At 46.4% G+C, this 19,092-nt stretch overlaps 1 long non-coding RNA gene across 1 annotated transcript; it reads right to left on the bottom strand.

The window, feature by feature from the left end:
- Positions 1 to 2,077: 2,077 nt before the first annotated feature.
- On the bottom strand, positions 2,078 to 14,030 carry LOC125399178 (uncharacterized). The gene is made up of 3 exons (XR_007231641.3): positions 13,011 to 14,030; positions 4,035 to 4,249; positions 2,078 to 3,117 (listed from the first exon to the last, which is right to left on the bottom strand). It is a non-coding gene; the product is annotated as an uncharacterized LOC125399178 (long non-coding RNA).
- Positions 14,031 to 19,092: the final 5,062 nt, after the last annotated feature.

The raw sequence follows: 19,092 nt of genomic DNA, 5'->3' as shown, positions 1-19,092 counted from the left end.
GTAGCCCTGACTGTCCCAGAGCTTACTCTGTAGACCAGGCTGGCCTCAAACTCAGAGATCTGCCTGCCTCTGCCTCCCAAGTGCTGGGATTAAAGGTGTGTGCCACCGTGCCTGGCTATAGCATACTTTTAAAAGTTCTTCGTTCAGGGTTGAGGAGGTGGCTTAGCTCTTACGGTGAAAGGATGAGGACAGGAGTCTGAATGCCAGACCCCACGTGAAAAGTCAGGCAGATTTGGCAGTTGCTTGTGGGGGCAGCACTCCAGAGGTAGAGAGGTCGGGACTAGAAAAGTCGAGACTAGCAAAATCAGTATGTTCTGGACCTCCACACAGACACACACTCGTTGTACATACATGCACCCACACACATGTGAACATACATACACATGCTATAAATGTTGCTAAGTACAAAGGGCAAAGTAGCGTTCTTAAGGCGGGAAGGTCTGGAAATATCACATCCGTCAAACAGCTTCATCAGCACTGGATGAATTGTGTCTTGTCCCTCGGAACGATACTCTGAGGAGGACCAGTGCATTTTTGCGGTGATTCCATTTTGTTCTTGTCATCCCTGATGTGGGTGGCGTTTTGATCAACTTCCGGGCTTTGGTGTCATAGAGAAATGAATGTCACTCCCTGCCATATCACCAAATTTGTAGGTGGAATATAGATTGAGGAAATATTTTTGAAGTGTTCATGGTGTGGCTGTGATGGTTGCTTTCCCGGCCATCTTGACCTAGCCTGGAATCACCTGGGAAGACAACCTCAAGTGAGGGATTCCCTCCATTGCTTTGGCGCGTCTGTGGCAGGTTGTTAGTAGAAGACCCAGCCCACTGCTGGCAGCACCATTCCTTAGGCAGCAGGTTCTGCCCAGCCCACGTGAGGTAAGGGCTAGCTGAGAGCAAGCACACACGATGCTTTTATTGTCTTTGCTCTCAATTGTGGTAGCGACGTGGCTGGCTGCTCGAGTTCCTACCTTGACTTGGAATTCTGATCCAAATAAACCTTCTCCTGTCCTAAGTTGCTTTTGGTTAGGGTATTTTTTTTTTTTTAAATCACAGCAACAGAAATGAAACAAGGACAGTGACACACTGTGGGCACACGCCTCTCACCGACCAACCCCCGCCCCACTCCCAACCTCAGTATCCCCACCAGCACCAAATCTCTGTCCATGGTGCCACCTATTGTCCCAGAGCAGCCGCCAGACTTCACCTCACACGGAGTGGCTAGAACTAGATAGAACATGAAATGTGTCGTGTCCAGGAGATAGAAATTCCTGAGCCTATTGCAGAAATAATTTCTCCCTACGGCACAATTGTCTTCGCGCTTATTGCTTTTGCTCTTAACGACAAAAATGAGAATAAATACCACGTGAGCAGCAGTGTCGAGTTCGTCTGGTAGGAGTTAGTGCATCGTGGGTGAACTTTCACAGTTCAACCCTTTCGAACTTGTAGCCTGGCACATGCAGTCTGGAAACCAATGTGCGCATCACCTGTTTCCTTCCCTCAGCCGCTCTGGAATGCTCTGCCCCTGCCTCTGTGGGTTGAATCTTGTGAAGTTTCTCCACAGAGGTTTTAAGGCCAAAGAGGAGAAAACTCTGAAGAGAGATGAAAGCGCAGTGTGTGGGGACCCACCTCAGCAGAGAGGAATGGCTGTGTTTGAAAAGCAACCTTCCCCGGGCCAGACCCTGCTTGGGAATGTGCGGCTCCTGCAGGGGGAGGCAAGCAGTCTCAGTTTGTCCCTTCTAGTAACCGCCTCAGTCCCTCACAGTTAACAACAGGCAACGTAGTCTCTTTATATTGGAGATGGTTTTACTCTGTAGTTTTGGCAGATTTGGAACTCACTTTGTAGCCTTGGCTGTTTTTGAGCTCACGGCCTACCTCCTGCCTCAACCTCCTAAATGCTGGAATCTGTGTAGCTCAGCGCTTTGAATGGACACTGTTCACTGCTTGCTGCCTGTCTTCTACAATACCTTCATTATGGGGGATGTTGTGTGTTGCAAGGAACTGCTTGTTCATCCTGATTGCCCAGAACTGAAATAATCACACAGAAATTGTGTTATTTAAATCACTGCTTGGCCCATTAGCTCTATCTTCTTATTGGATAACTCTTAATTTATTAATTTAGCCCATCTCCATTAATCTGTGTACTACCACGAGGTCGTGGCCTACCAGCAACGTTTCAACACGTCTATCTCCAGAGGTAGTGGCTCCATGACGTTCCCTGACTCCGCCTTCTTCCTCCCAGCGTTCAGTCCAGTTTTCTCCACTTACCTAAGTTCTGCCCTATCAACAGGCCAAGGCAGTTTCTTTATTTATTAATAGCAATGACAGCACAAAGAGGGGATTTCCACATCAGTTGTGTTCCAGCCAGAAATCAACAGTTCAGGGGCTGGGCTTGCAAAGAGTTGGCACTGATCAAATGCAAAGCATTAGTTATGAAAACTCGGGTAGAAAGAGAATGGGAATGGAGCTGAGGATGCCACTCGGTTGGCAGAGTGCTATGCACAAAGACGTGACCTCGATCCTCAGTGCTTCACTGGCTAGGTGTGGCGGAGCACACCTGTAATCCTAGGAGTCGGGAGACGAAAGCAAGAGCGTCAGGATTTCAAAGTCATCCTTGTCTACATAAGTGGGATTGAGGTCAGCTGAGTAACACGAGATGCCATTCAAAAAGAAAGGAATGAGGATGGAGCTGCCTCTCTTTCTTGGGGGCTTTGTGAAAGCCAAGGCTCTTCATCACAGGACAGTTCAGCTGAGGCGGGTGAAGCCTCCTCTGGCGCTGGATGATGTGTGTTTTTCTGCACAAAGTCTGGCCTTGCCCCATTCCTCAGAGACACTCTCTGGGAAGCCCTGCCCTCTCCTATGGTCCTCTTGACTAGTAAACAAGTAGCTTCCCACGCGTCATCTCTGACCCTCAGTCTCCAGTGGTCTCTGGGAGACGCTCACGCAGCCTCCCTCTGTCGTACCCTGTGCCCGCTCACTCATGCTTCTGTCTTGTTCCCACAGTCGGCTCGATTGTCCCGAGACATGGGTAGAGGACATGTGTTCGGTGGCTTATAGGTTATCTCTTCCATCTAAGTGATCCATTAGAAGTCCCCTGCCGTCCATTGTAGCTCCAGGGCTTGAGACAGAAGAAGTAGTGACAAGGTTGTACATAAATACCCCCACAAACTTTGCATTTCTCACCCAGGTCTTTTCCCACATGCTGTATTGACTGTGGCTAAGAGTCAGGCATTGTGGTAAACACGTGCCGCGGATTCTCTCTTTTGACCCCCTTGGTTTCTCCCCGAGGTATGTGCTGTATTTAGCAGTGGAGAAACTGAACCACGGAAGTGGTGAAATGGGGACAGCTGGGGTTCCAACCCAGACAGGGTCAGCTCCCAGGGTTTGCAAAGAACTGCAGCGATGAAGGTTTCCTCAGCAAGGGGGCAGACGTGTGGATGGATCCAGGCCACCGAGATTCAAGTCGTGACACTTCACAGACTAGACAAGGTGGAGTTTAGCGTCGGCCCGGAGAACTGCTCCACTCTGGAGAGTTTCTGCGCTCTGCCTTGCTCACCCTCGACCATAATCAATGACAGTAACTGCACTAATGTCCAGACCCTATCACAATAAAGTGGTCAGTACAGGGAGAACAGTTGGAGAAGCAGGGCGCACAGGGCAGGTGCTGTCCTTCTCAGCGTTCCTGCTATTTTAGCACAAGAGAGCAGCAAGTCTTCCCTTTAGTGGGAGCAGCTCCTAGACCACCAGTAAGCAGCAGGGTGCAGATTCAGCCTGCTAGGCTCCCGCTTTCCTTCTGTGTCCTAGCGACTGACACCTTCTGCAAGGAAATTAGGGGACTTCTGGTCAAGCGGGCGATGCTTACCAGCTTCCTTTTGTGTTTGCTTCTTTAAAATCGCCTATCTTGTCACCTGAATTTGTTTTTAAGCAATTTTGTAGGAAGCTAAAGCTTCACCGTGGTGAACTGGACATAATTTTCTGCCCGAAGGACCTTCCTCACAGTGGGAAAGAGTGAACCAGGACAGCTGGCTGTCTTACCTGATCCAAAGCTTGGCCGAGAAAAGGATGATGCTTATGTCCACATGTCATCTTGCTGTTCTACCAGGAACACGTCTGTTCCTATCTGGATCATGCCTGTTCTTTGACATGTAAGGACTCATTGGTTTAGAAATAGATTGTCGAGGGCCAGAAGGATGACTTGGAGGGTCAGGGAAATTGCCATGTAAGCCAAGTAATCTGACAATTCCCAGAACCTGTATAAAAGCAGAAAGAGAGAATCAGCTCCATAAGCTTGTCCTCTGACCTACACACACACACACACACACACACACACACACACACGTGCGCGCACGCACACACACACACACACACACACACACACATGCACACACACACACACACACGATGGCATGTGCTGTACCCCCCACACCATCTATATCCACACAATAAGTAAAAGAAGTCGGTGAGGGAGTGCTCTTAACATTTTCACCCCATTGCAGACCCTGTGAAGGACAGCCCCAAAGGAAGCAGGTGGCATTGCTTACCTTCAGGGAGCCAGCTTCAAAGATGTCAGACGACAAACCAGCCAAGCACAGGAGAGGTCAGAGGAAATGTGGGAATGGGAGAAAATAAAGAGAGAAAGAGTTGGTGTGGCGGTGTCCACCTGGATGTCGGTTCCTTCAGAGGCTGAGGTGGGAGTTTAGAACAGCCTGGACCACACAGCAGGACATGGGTGTCAGTCAGTCAGTTAAACAATCAGCCAAATGGGAGAAAGACTGTTTGTTTGTGTGTGTCTTCTAATTTTGAAGAAATTGAGTGTACTGATAGAAACATGGTGATTTTGTTTTTCTTTGGGGGAAGACTTTGCCACTTAGAGGGATTTACAAGTGTGCTACAGAGAATTTTCCCGAGGTGGTATTGTGACAAGAGACGGAATTTGCTTTACAAGGAACCAGAATTGGGGAGGAGCATGAGAACCTGGGTTGTGGCTGAGAGAGTGGTGTTGTGTTGGGGACTGTACCAGGTATATACAGGAGTCCTTAATCTGTCTGCTCCCTTTTCCCCCCATAGGTTGGGAAGCTTCTATAATAAAAAAGTTAAAAATTTAGTCACTTTCATAAGCATAAACAGTATGAGTTTCATTGCAATATAGATGGATGACAAAAATAAATCCGCCACTTCTAAGTGAATCAATCTGATAAGCATTTCCCCTCCATATTCTGTGAATATGTTTTATTGTCATTGGTTAATAAAGAAGTTGCCTTGACCTATGGCAGGGCAGAATATAGCAAGGTGGGAAATCCAAGCAGAAATAGAGGAGGAAAGAGGGCCGACTCAGGGAGATGTCATGTAACCACCCAAGAAGCAAGAGGTAACAAATCACAAGCCTTGTGGTAAAATATAAAATAGTAGAGAAATGGGTTCATATAAGATGTAAGAGCTAGCTAGGAATTTGCCTAAGTCATTGGCCAAACAGTACTGTAATTAATATAGTTTCTGTGTGATTATTTGGGTCTGTGAAGCCAGGAAAGCGCAGTCTCGGTTTACATCAGTCCACTGAGGCTCAGGAAGCCTTCCCCAGGAAGGGACTGTCTCAGCAGAGAACTGGCCCGTGAGGGTGGAACATGGCAGACACTGCAGATCAAATCCAGGTGGCTGGGGCTGGAGAGTTGGCTGGGTGGCTAAGAGTACATACTGCTCTTGCAGAGGCCCCAAGTTTGGTTCCTAGCACCCAAGTCAGATGACTCACAATTGATTATAACTCCAGCTCGTGGGGATCCAGAAACTCCTCTGGCCTCCGGGAACAGTACCCACATGCACACACCCACACACAGACGTATGCACAACACATAAATAAAAGGTAAGATTGTAAGTTGATATGGCTACACAGGGGTGAAGGGTGGATTATGACCCCACTCATTTCTCTGTCATTACGCATCTCTGTCGGATGCTGAGAGTGTGGCAGTGAATGACAGGGATTGGTGAACGCTGAGTATTCTTTTTTCTCATTTCTTCTCCTGGGGGAGACGGAAAAGAAAACTTTATTCCCATAGCATGGTTGGGCTTCAAGTCTACACCCGTACGCTACAGCAGAGTCACAGAACACCTTGTGTGGTGTAGCTCTGTGTCACATCCCATAGGCTTTTCCTCTGCGTCCACATCATGTCCCAAGGGGCCCAATGCCTTCTTGTAGAACCATCAGCACACAATCATATTTTTTTGGAGTTGCAGTTTACCCAAGAGGTGAATAAAGTCACCAGCACCTCATGCCCTTTTGGGGGTAAATTAAATCTTTTCCTCCTGTGTGTGGCCAGGGCAAAGAAGTTCTATTAAAGCACAAACCTAGGCAGGAGAACGCTGTGTAACTCAGTATCACTTAACACTGAAAAAAGGAAAATGGAACAAGACCCGTGAGGAGTTTTACATGACACATAATTATGTGTGCAAGTTTGTGTGCGTGTGTATCAGATTTCACGTATGGTGGCTTTAAACATTCTTTCTATATGTAGCATTTTTTTAATAACCAGCAAGTAGATGGGACCTCGAGCTTAATGAAAGGACTTGTATGGATAGCATGTGTTTCTCTTCGAAGAAAATCGATTTCTCAGCCTGGTAAAAAATGCACGGATTTTAAAGTGACCGTGGACTAATTTTATTTGACCCTTAAATCATGTTGTTTTCTTCTCTTCTTTTATGATGTGTCACGGTTATGTGAGGGGCTCACTTTTTGATTCCAGAGGTCTGTTCAGAATGAGTAAGAGGGAAACCTCTGCCTTTTTAGTTGGCTTTCTGAAGGACATCTTTTACCAATCCTGAAAAATTCCAAGGTGTTGTTAGGTACGTGGGATGTATATTTAGAAGGATAACTTCATGTCCCTAGCTTCATCTTTGTATGGGGCCCATTTAATTAACAGCTTAAATGAGATTCTTTGCACTTTCAAACGTGTGGTTCAGGGAAATTATCTTAGAATAAGTTATTGGCAAATCTGTAATGTATTTCAGATGCCATTTGGGAAACATAGTATAAAGTCACTTGATTTGGGGACTCACTGTCTTTTAAGTACACATTTTATTTTTTGAAATTTATTTATTTTTATTTAATGAGTATGGATGTTTCGTCTGCATGTATGTCTGTACCATGTGCATGCAGTGCCCATGGAGGCCGGAAGAGGGCATTAGACCCCCACAGAACTGGCATTGCAGAGAGTTAGTAGCTGCCACTGGGTACTGGGAACTGAACCCAGGTCCTCTGCAAGAGTAACTTGTGTTCTTTAACTGCTAAACCATCTCTCCAGTCCACAAGTATACATTTTAAATATACACTTTGGGCTCTGGTTCTTCTAGAGGACCTAGATTTAATTCCCAGCACCCACATAGTGGTCACAACCATCTGTAACTCCAGTTCTAGGGGAACCCAGTGCCCTCATCTGGCATGTACTGTGTGAATGTGGTGTGTAGATATACAAGCAGGCAAAATACTCAGTCAGACACATGAAATAAATACAAATAAACAAAACCCCCATACACTTAACATATATTTGTAATATGATATATTATAGGTTCTGGTTTTATATTTTTATCTCAAATATGGACTAACTTCTGCTGTCTTTCCTGCTGGCTCTTCACAGGTCAGTTGCTTGAGATTTTTCATAGAAATCAAACTAATCTTAGCAGAAAGAACTGTTATGCCCTGTCCGTGGGGACCCCACAAGACCACCAGGGAGACTGACTCACTGAAATACAAAATCAAGATTTATTGTATGCATAATACAAGCTGGCAGGGACCTCATCAGCACAGCAGCAAGAGGAGGAGGTGCCCCACCCTTCTAGAGGGCATTGTTTAAAGGCAAAACCCAGAAAAGTTACATTAGCAGGGTGTGGGGTGACGGGTTCAGTCCTGATTGGCTCGTGTCTAGGGACTTTTCAGAAATTTTATTTCGAACCTCGCCTGTCGCTTGTCAAGTTTTCTTATCGGCTGACCTTCGGGTGGGGACATTCTGCAGTTATCTGTACTTTCCGGGTGGCTCCCCTGTTACTTTGCCCCTAGCCATTTCTGAGGACTGGAGTGTTTTACAGGAAATAGCTTACACAAGACACAAGATGGGGGCGGAGGACAAAATGGAGGAACTTTGGTTCTTCACAACCCATCCATAGTGAGGTTGGTGGCCCAGTGAGGTGATGGTGGGGATCAGGTGACCTGTTGTGGATACTTTTCTTGTTGCTGGGATAAAAATCCCCATCAAAGCAGCTTAGGGAAAGAAGGGTCCATTGTGGTTCTCAGCAGGGATGATGTCTGTCTCTTAAGGTGGGGTGGGGCTCTAGCTGTGGCAGCAGGAGCCAGGCAGTCTGGTCACAATGCATCCTGCAGGCAGCCAGGGGCAGAGAGATAGATGCATTCTGGAGCCCAGCTCTCTTTCCTTTTTTCCTTCAGTGTGGGACCCTCTTCACGGCAGTGGCTTGTCTCCGAGGTGACCCCAGAGTGTGTGGAATTGACGAGACTCGTCACCCCAGTATCTTATGCTGAAATAAGTCACCATGACATAGCAAATATTTTGAGCTAAAAGAATTGGTGAACATGCAAAGCTAGGAAGGGCACCCCTTTTCCATGAGCAAGTCGTGAAACCTAGGAAGTAATCTGTCTTCTGTCTTGGTTTGCTTCACCTCTTACCTCCAACCCCCAACCCCTCTGCTCTGTTATGTGCAACCAGGCACGGATTTGCGCACGTAGAGTCAGCGTCAACTTTAGCTGTTGTTCTTTGGTTGATATTTATCTTGTGAGTCATTGGCCTGGAGCTCACTAAGTAGGCCAGTCTGCCTGGCCACTGAGCCCCAGGCATGACCCTACCTCTACCTTCCCCCAGAGCCTGACATTTTTTAAATGTGGATTCTGACGACCAAACTCAGGATATCATGTTTGTGTGGCGAGCATTTCCTGACTGAGTTATCTCTCAGGAAGGGATTTCTGCCCTGCTCCGGAAGCAGGTGGTAAGACCTCCACGTGGGAGGTCTTCTTGTAGCTGAGGGGGACACTGAGCCCTGTCTGTGCTGCCTGGCCTCGAGAAGTTCCCGTTCCCTTTCCCCTTTCCTTTCCCACAGGTCTCTGTTCTTCTCCATCTCACCAACTTTTTGGGCCTTCAGTTTTTTTAAGACTCGCCAAAGTTTTACCAAGTCTACCTGTATGCAGTGTTCTTTATTTTTGTTTTTTGACATAAACTTCCCTGCCTGTCCTGGAATTAGCTCTGTAGATCAGGCTGACCTCGAACTCAGAAATCCGCCTGTCTCGGGCCTCTTCCAAGTGCTAGGAATACATGCCGTATTCTCCTTCCTCTGCAGTTCGGTGCAGGACTGCAGCTGAGACTTGGGAGGTTTGCAGACACAGGCAGGCAACGTCTTCCTCACCCTATGAAGGGTTTGCTGCAGGCGTTCGTTGCTGCCCGCTGCTGGGATAAAACTTCAGACAAAGCGTTTAAGGAGGGCTGAGAGTTCTGTGGATCCTGGGGGTGGGGGTGGGGGTAGGGACAGGAGGCAGGGCAGCAGGAGGGTGAGATACCAGCAGTAAGAAAACAGAGATGGGTGCTGGCCTCCATTCCGTTTAACTTTTCGTTTACCCAGGACACAAGTCTATGGAGGGTGGGTGTTTGCTCTAAATCTCCCTGGAGACCCTCCAGAGGTGTGTGTCCTAGGAGTTTTCAAATCCTGTCAAGAAAAACATTCCACCCGCTACAAGAAAAGAGACGTTGGCAAGATAAAAGACTAAGGAATGTATCTGCTGATCGTTTTTGTGATGTAAGAGACTGCAGACCCGCAGACCCAGGGAAAAGTGCATGTTTTTGTGCTGAGATTTGATGAAGTATGGACAATTGTGTGGAAATATCCCTGAATCAGGGTAACTGGTTGGCAAGCCTGCTGTTTGAGATTCTCCTTGATTTCAGTTCAAAAAGCCTTTCCCCTGGGAGGGGGAGATGCGGGGGAGAGGGAGAGATGGGAGAGGGGGAGGGATGGGGGAGGAGGAAGAATGGCCTCAAAATGAGGATGGTGGGAGAAGAGACGTCTGTTTTGCTCAAGTGTGCCAAGGTGTCACCCTTGGTGGCTGGTGTTTATGTCCCACATCGGGTAGAAAGAAAAGGATTTTTTTTCTTCCTACGGTAGCATTTCTTTGTAAATGCACGTGATTTTGGTGTTGAAAAGTGCATGTCACAAACATAGACCTTAACCTCAAAAATTGGCACAGGAAACTTCTCTGAAGTTGAAACTTGAAACATAATTATCCCATAAATGCCGTTTGGGGTGACTGCTTTTAACTTGCCAGCGTTCTTTGTAACATAATGATTAATTTCTTTTGCTACCTTATTATGATCAACAGCTCTGACCTAGATTGTTTTGAATTTTGTGGTTAAGGAGAAGTTTTTTTTTCCACTTTGTATATAGTTGAATTATATGCAGTAACTTGAGAAATAACCTATATTATTCAGTTTTAATAAGTATATTTCTGGGGATAGCTATATCTGCATTTGCATTCCACTTGGATTTCTAGGACCCACGCTATTGCCTTGCAAGTTAGTCTAGTTTAAATTGTCACCTCCTCTATCTCTTCTTCCTCCCTCTCTCCTGTTCCTCTTCCTTTTCCCTTTCCTTCCTCGCCCTCCCTCCTCCCCTTTCTCCTCCTCTTTCCTCCTCTTTCTCTTTTCTTCTTTTTGACAGAGGTCATGCTTTTTTACCTAGGCGGTCTCAAATTTTTGAGCTCAAGCAATTCTCCTGCTGTAGGCTCTGGAGCAGCAGTGACTACAGGTACCTGTACTAGAGAAGCCACTGACTTGGCTTAAATCATATCTTTGATCAACAAAAAGGACAACATAAAGCTTCTTAAAAATAGCAACCCAAGCTAGGTATGGAGACACCTGGCTGTAGTCCTGATGTTGGGGAGGTGGAGGCTAGAAGATCATGCGAGTTTGAGGCCAGCCTGGACTACATAAGTTATGGGACAGCCTGAGCTACAGAGTGAGAAAAGGAGCAAACACAAAAGCAAACCCCAAGCAATTTAACACTCCAAGTGCATGATGGTAGCATCACCTGTGATGTCAGCGTATTTTCCTCCCCGCAGGGATGTGCGGCACAGATACCCCGCTCGGATTCCTTGGTCAGTAGAAAAGTACACTTCCTGAGGAAGGGGATTAAGCCATCTCCACGAGAGGCAGGAAGGCTCCCTGCGGTCTGTGGTGATCGCTCCAACCACTCCTGAGTACTTGAAGGGCCTGCTGTGACCATAGGTGGAGGGAATCTTTCTAGGGAAAAAACGTGGGTGTTTCTGTTGATCAAGGGCAGCTGGTACCTGGACATGACTGAGTGGTCTCAAGGACTGAGGCTTGCTTGCTTATTCTGTTAGGAGCTCAACTGTCAGGAGCTGTATGGAGAAACGAGGGGAGTTCCCTGCCGCCTCCTGCCCTGGTCAATCACCGCTGCCACAGAGTGGGTTCTTGAAAGAACTCCGAGGATGGGACTCTGTGTGTGAGACTGAGGTGGGGGCAGTTTTTCTCTCTGCTGTGAAGGACTCCTTTGAACTCTTATCATCGCATGGGGACTGGGATACCGACTGTGCTGACATTGAGAAGGTGTATGGGTTAGAGGCTGGAGAGATGGCTCAGGAGTTAGGGACACCTATTGCTCTTGCTGAGGAACCAAGTTTATCTCCCAGAACCCAAGTTGTCCAGCTCACAACCGCCTGTAATTTCAGCTCTAGGGGGTCCACTGCCCTTTTCTGGACCCTGCTAGCCCTTACCCTGTCCCCCAACATACATAACTGAGAAGAAGACAGTGTGTCAGTTTGGGTACCTTTCGGCCTACTATCAATAGTTGTGGTTTTTCTCTTTTAATGAACCGCTTTTTTGACATATTATGGTGACTGTGATATGAACAGAGGGAAAGGCTACCTTACTGTTACGGCTGTCCAATGGTAAGCTTGACACATGACTTCTAGGAGTTCCCTTAAAGCAAGTGAAATACCAAAAAAATCACCTTTCATTCCTGAGAGCCTCCTTCAAGGAGGGATCACAGAGATCATACATAGCATCCTGGTAACACTGACGTTTTCCTGCTCTGTAAAGCTCAGTTTTCTCCAGACTTTGGAGTGTGGATGAGGCGCCTGCACCTCCAGGACCTAACTTGTGGGCATGCTCTGCATTCAGAGCTCAAGGCTCCCAAACGAGCCCGGTTTTACTTAAGTCTAAACAAATAGGTATTGAAAATCGTAATGAAAAGAACCCTGATGTTATCGGCCGATTTCCCACTTTATCGAGTTTCTGTCATAGTCTCCTGAAGAATGCTCAATGACTTAATTTAATTTATTTGCTTTCTGGGAGAAAAACAGCAAAGAAATTTCCCACCAAAGTAAGAAAAACTTGAAGCTAAACAGATGCAGGAGATTCGGAAGCAGAGTAAGACATCTGAAAGAATTGTATTAAGATATTGACTGGATGTTACGGAAGGGATTGACTGCTCTGATAAACTCACTTGTAATTATACATAATTAAAAAAATAGGTTTAAGAAAAAGGGATTGACAAGCATCCTGACAGTAATTGGGAGACCTGATCTGTGCCTTTAAAAAGTCACAGGACCTGGGGCAGGGAGTGGCTGAACAAGTAAAGTGCTCGGTGTGCAGTGCACACGTGAGGATTTGAGTTTGTAGCTGCCGAAGGCGCAGAAAGTAAGACATGCTGGCGTGTGCTCCAACCCGGGCACACACCTGCAGTGGGAGGAAGGCAGAGACTGGAGAATCCTGGAGGGACTTTGGACCAGTTAGCTTGGAGTACACAGTAGGAGACCCTGTCTTAAACAAGGTGGAGGGTTAGGGACTGACATTTGAGGCTGTCCTCTGACCTCTGTGTACTTACAGAAACACAGGAACATCCATGCTCACACACATGAACACCCACCCACCCACAGACACACACACACACACACACACACACACACACACACACACACACACACAATAAATATCACATAACTCATTTTACCTGCAATCCGTCAGTTCTGAAGCAGCCCGTGGAGGTTTCGACTCTGAAGAGACTCCTGTTTCTGCGATGTTGGGCGTCGCTGTCATTTGGGTTTTCAGTGTCCCTTAGAGATCCACGTGGTGGAGTTTGGGGCACAGTGTGACCCACCTTCAGGAGCCAAGACCTGATAGAGGACGCTAGGCCTTTGGAAATGTGGTTTTGAAGGAGATAATGGGCCTTTAGTCTCTTTTCTCTGCCTTCCTTTCCCCCTGCCGTCTGGTGGGTGGTTTTGCTTTGGTGTACAATCCTGCCTTTGCTGAAGGAGTGGGGTTAATCAGCCAGGGACCATACCCTCTGAAAGTACGGACCACAGCGACGCTTTCCTCTGTATAAGCTATTGTCCCAGTGTTTGTCGCAGTGACAGATGCTGACTAACACAGGCAGGTCTCATGGTTGTCCTGACAAGATATGGGACTCTGGCTCCCTGACAAGGTTGTGGTTGGAAGGGAAAGAGGGAACAGACATGAAATGCACAGAGCATGTCTGTGATCTGTTACTGTAGGGGAGGCGAAGGGACGTTAGAAGTTCAAGGCCATTCTCCGCTGTCTAACAAGTTTGAGGTCAGCCTGGGCCACACAAGACTTTGTCTAAAAACAGAAAAAGAAAAAGAAAGAAAAAGAAAGGCCACATAAAGACTCTGTGGGTAAAAGCGCTTGTTACCTGACGTGCGTTCGATGCCCAGAACACATACAATGGTGGAAAGAGAGAACCATCTCCACAAAGTTGTCCTCTACCCCTCCCGATCACTCACATATAGACGCAGTTATAATGTATTAAAACTTAAATGATAAGAAGAGAAAACAAATAGTTCTCAGTTTACAAGCCTGTCGCTCCCATCGGCGCCTAGGTTTACATTAGCCACTGATCTCCTTTTTAACCACGTAGCTCTTGCGGTAGAACACAGATCCAGGAGGGCGGAATGAGTGACGGTGACCCGCGTATTGCTCTGCTGGAGCCGGATGCTGCTGCTTTTAGACACAGCAGGAAGTCTGTCAGCATGCATTAAGTGAATGGATAAACAAGGGTTATTATTCAGAATCGTGCAGTTTAGCAGCGCGTCGACAGCGCTAGGTGCTAACAGTCCCTGTGTGCGGAGGCTTTGACATAGACACAGGGAACCTGTAGATCCCACAGGCTCTGGCTTCTCCAAATTTCCACACCTTCGCTCGTCAAGACACTTTCCTCTATTCCGAATCTCTCCAACTCCTTAGCGATCCCTCAAAGAATTCAACTTTAATTTTGTTTATTTTTATGTATTTAAAAAGTGTTTTTTTTTTTTTTGAAATGGCTAACTCCCGGAGGAAAACGCAGTCTTAAAGATCGTGCTGCCACCTACAGGTCAGCAGGGGCAGCACACCCACCTCTTCTGCTAGAGGCCAGCAGAGGGGCTGTCAGAGCCTTCAGCAGGCTCATGAAAGCTCCTTTAGGGCCTGAGGAAATGCAGAATGGAGAATGGTTAGCTCAGAGTCTGCAAAAAAGGTGGAGGACGAGACTGCGTCTCATCTGTGTTTCTGTCTCCGTTGTCTTTAGTGATGCAGGTGTGCCTGTGTGTATGTGTGTGAGTGCATGTGTAAGTGTATATGTGTGTATACATGTGTATGTTTATGGAAATGTTGTTTGTATGTACGTGCATGGGTATGTATAGGTAAGTGTATATTTGTATGTATGCAATTGTGTATGTGTATTTATGTGTATGTATATATTTGTGTGTATGTGTGTGCATGTATTTGTATATGTGTGAATATGTGTATATTTTTGTGTGCATGTGGATATGTGTGCAGAAGCAAGAGATTTGACTATTTTTCTTTATTTCTGTTCAGAGAAACTATAAAAATACATTAACAATGTTTGTCTTTAGGTGATGAAATGCATTTTTCCTCTTTGTTCAATTTCTCTGAAGTATCTTCCAGGTATCTTCTTATTTAAGTGATTTAAGAGAATAATTTAATTTTTAAGTTAAGTAAGATAAGAGGTGAGGTTCCGCCAGAGGAACTATGCCTGTTGAAGATCAAATTAAAAGAGATTGCTGATCAGATTTATAACCAATTATGGTGAAGGGCTAACAGGACTATTTTGAGGTTTTTTCTTTCTTTTTTTTCTCTTTAGAGAAAGGACTGTTTCCTGTGTTCAGCTTGATAGATGTTGATTCAAGGTTTAATTTTGGAGAAATGATTCAATATGATTAGAACTGTTTTTTTAGGATGAACAGAAAAAAATTCCAAAAAATTGTGCAATAATTTAGGAGCTTCTAATTTCCATCCATCAGACTTCCAGAATGACATTTGTTCAGTGTGTGGGAAGGAGCTTCAAAGGGTTTACAGCATTTCCCTTGTACTGACAAAGGGGAGGATGAAGGAGAGTGTGCCCACGCTCCCTCTGTCCCCCAGGCAGGACTGCTCAAGAGGGACAGGAGAGCAGTGGTGTCTGCTGCAGGAGCTGCACCTTTAGGCAAATCCACATGATCTGAGAAACAAGCCAACAATTCTGCTTTTTAAACTTTGAGATAGGATCCTGTGGTGTAGCCCAGGCTGGCCTCAAATCCCACCCTCCTGTTTTAGCCTTTTGAGTGCTGAGAAGGCAGGGGTTCTTACAGGAGTATGACCTTCTAATCTGAGAATGCAGGGTTCTTGGGTGGAGTGTGACCCTCTCTTCTGTCAGTGTGTCCATTGTCAGGGCTTCCTTCGTCTGCTTTTCTTATCCCGTCTCCGTTTTTTTCCCAGTTGACCTAGTTAAGAGTTTGTCAATTTTATCTTTTTCAAACAAAAGACTGCTCATTTCACCAATCTGCTGGAATACATTTTAGTTTTTATTTCACTTCATTGTTTCTTTTCTTTAATCTTGGGTTTGAATTATTTTTCATACATGCCCCCCCTCCCCCATGTGTGTGTGGCATTTGTGTGTACAGGCAGGTGTGTTTGCCCAGGCAGGTACTTGTGGAGACCAGAGATTGATGTTGGGATGTCTGCCCCGGCTGTTTCTCCGTCTTATTGTTATTATTTTTTTTTAGTATGTATTCCTTTTTAAAGAATATTTAAAATTTTCTTATGTGTATGAGTGTTTTGAATTTCTTATGTGTGTGTCTTTTGAATATCTTGTGCGTGTGAGTACCTGTGCTGTGTGTGTGTGACTGGTGTCTGGAGAACAGAAGAGGATGTCGGATGTCCTCACAGGGCTGTTGGGAGCTGCCGTGCATGCAGGGTCCTCTGCGAGAGCAGCAAGCTCTCTTACTTAACCTCACCTGTCCCTCTAGCGCCCTCTTGTTTTGATGAGACACAGTCTGAACCTGTTGTGACCAGACTGGCCAGTGAGCCCCCGGATTTGCCTGCCTTGGCCTCTCAGACTGTGTTTGCGGATGGACACCGCAATGCCTGACTTACGCGGATACTTGGGCTCCCAGCTCTGACCCTCAGGCGTGTGAAGCGCGCTCTACCCACCGAACCGCGTCTCTACCCCCATTTCTCTAGTTTCTTGGGACCCAGGGGTAATTTCTTTCCAGGCGTTTCTGCAAGTTTCTCTTTCTTTTCCTCGCTCCCTGTACCCTGTATTTGTTCAAGTTTTTTTGTTGAGCCCATGGAGTCCGTCTGCTTTGCTTTCTTCTGCTACCAAAGCCTTCTGCTGCGTCTGTTATTTTACGCCATGATTTTTCAGCTCAGGAATTTCTTCTTGATTTGAAGAACTTATTTCTAGCTCCCAGTCAAGTTTCTCGGTTAGAAATAAGGTCCTTTCTCCCCTGAAAACTCAAATAGTACTCCCAGAATAGCTGTTTCACGTTCTTCTCTGTCGTGTCCGCCCACACATGTTGCTCCCCAGGCCAGGTGCTCCGTCTTCAGCTAAGTCGTGTGTTTCCCTGACATTTTTTATGGAAGGATTAGATTTTTTTTTTCAGGATTCATAACTCTGAAAAATTAGATTTTTAAAAAAAAAATTTATAACCTGTGTTTTCCCAGAAATGGGTTTCTGGGTAGTCATGTGTATTACATGTTAAGGTTAATTTATTAATTGTATGTTTCCACATGTGCTCGTGTGTGGGTACGCATGTGCCATGGCACACATTTGGAGGTTAGACGACAGCTTACAGGATTTAATTCTCTCCATCCACTATGTGGATCCTGGACCTCGAACTCAGGTCATCAGGCTTAGCGCCAAACCCCTTTATCCTCTAAGCCCACCTGTACCCTTGTTTGTATTTTATGAAGCCCTAAATCCAGGTTTGTTACATGCTAATGGTTTGTTGGCACTGTATGAACACTAGAGGGCGCGCTAAGCACAGATTTGTCCTAAATCTCCAGTTATTCAGCCCGAGTCCGGGAAGCATTAAGTCTGTCCGTTAGGACAAGGTAGGCCCAACTGCTTCGCCCACAGTCCTGTGTGTTGGGTCAGGAACTGTGGGACTCTGCCTGTCTTTATGTAAAATTACCCTGGAAGGACGAGGCTCAGGCTCCTCCCGCACAGGCATCCCGTAAACTCTGCACTGGGAACTCTGCTTGTCTTACCCTGGTGGAACTTGCAGCTCAATTTCTGCACCCACTGGGAGCCATCTTCAACTAGGGCGCTCAATCTCAGCCAGCCCCACCCCTCCTGTCTCCGTCAGTGCGTTTTTTTCTCATCTTCCAGACACCAGGGGCGCTAGTTCCTCAACTGACTTCCTAGCTATTTAGAAGGTAGTCTGGTGCCCCCAAAAACACGTGTTCAAGTTGGTGTGTTCATGGAGAAAACGGCTAGAGGAGCCTATTTGGACATCATTTTTTCCCCTTCCTGTATCTTTGGCTGTCCTGGAACTTGCTCTGTAGACAAGGCTGACCTCAATCTCACCAAGATCCATCTGTCTCGTGTCTCATTCCCCCCCCCCCCCCCGCCCCGAAATCATATTTTTTACCCCTGAAGTTTTAGGCTAAAATTTTAACACTTTTGCACTTCGGTCGCTCCCTCTGGTTGTGTCTGTGTCAACTAGACTAGACTGACCGACCGAATTGTCGCTGTGGAGGTGCTTCACTTAGCACCCACAGTAAGTTCACTTTAAGTCAAAGAGACTATCCTTAATTGTCAGGGGCCTCAGTACCCCCGCTGGGCTCAGAACTGGCTGTCTATGGCAGGCGAGGACCTGAGGGTAAAAAACCAACTCGAGTACATTAGTTACCTCTGCATCTTCTTTATTTCTTGTGCAAGGGAGAAATCGAAGTTAAGGAGGTGTAGAGGAGAGGAGAGGAAGAATAAGGAGAAGAAAGAAGGAGACTAAGGGGAAGAACCAGGAGAAGAAGGGAGCAGAGTGAGAGGAAGAAGTAGGAGCTGCGAGAAGAAGAGTAAAGAGAAGAGTAAGGGCTGATCTCTGTCAAGTTGGGAGCATAGGCCCCAGCCCCTCGCATCTATCCCAGCCCCCAGGCCTGGTCTGGACTCCAAATCCCACTCCCCAGGGTATTTAAGTGATCCCCCAAAAGAGGAACACGTGGTCTCCCTTTCTTCCTCCCCTGGAATTGCGTTTCCACGGCTTCCTGGTTCCACCTTGGGGCCACTCGAAAGCTCAGATCTCCCACTAAACCTGGATATTTCTTAATTTGGTTTGTTTTGATTTGGCTTGATTGGGAATTTTTGCATCGGCAGGGAGCTCGCATTAGGAAATATTCCTAACAATCTCCATGAGGTTTCTAGGACAATGATAATATGCTTATCAAAATCACATAAAGGGCAGGTAGAGCCTAACAAAGCTGGGCTCCGGAACAGGTGGCCCGACCCAGGGAAGAGCCTGCATCCAAGGGAAAGTACCTGACATTCTAAGCCATTAGATAAAGTTACTAAACATCCCCGAATCCTGGATTCACCCATTCTCCTCTTCTAATCTCTTTGGTGATAACCAGCTTTGGGGACGCCCAGATTTGTTTGTTAGCAAAGGTGGGGCCTGCTGCCTTCCTGCTCAGTGACCATCTTCTATAGACATTTCTATGTGGTCTGTTAGTAGGTAATTTTGTGGGATTGACTCTATGTAAATTTGACTGTTAGAACAAAGAGTGAATGTTATCACTCTAAGGCCTCTTGGTGTGGGGGATGA

The sequence above is a fragment of the Myodes glareolus genome, chromosome 3, assembly GCF_982192425.1.
Source record: "Myodes glareolus chromosome 3, mMyoGla1.1, whole genome shotgun sequence".
Lineage (NCBI taxonomy): Eukaryota > Metazoa > Chordata > Mammalia > Rodentia > Cricetidae > Myodes > Myodes glareolus.
Note: the sequence above shows the minus strand (reverse complement) of the source record. Positions and strands in the feature narration are given on the sequence as shown.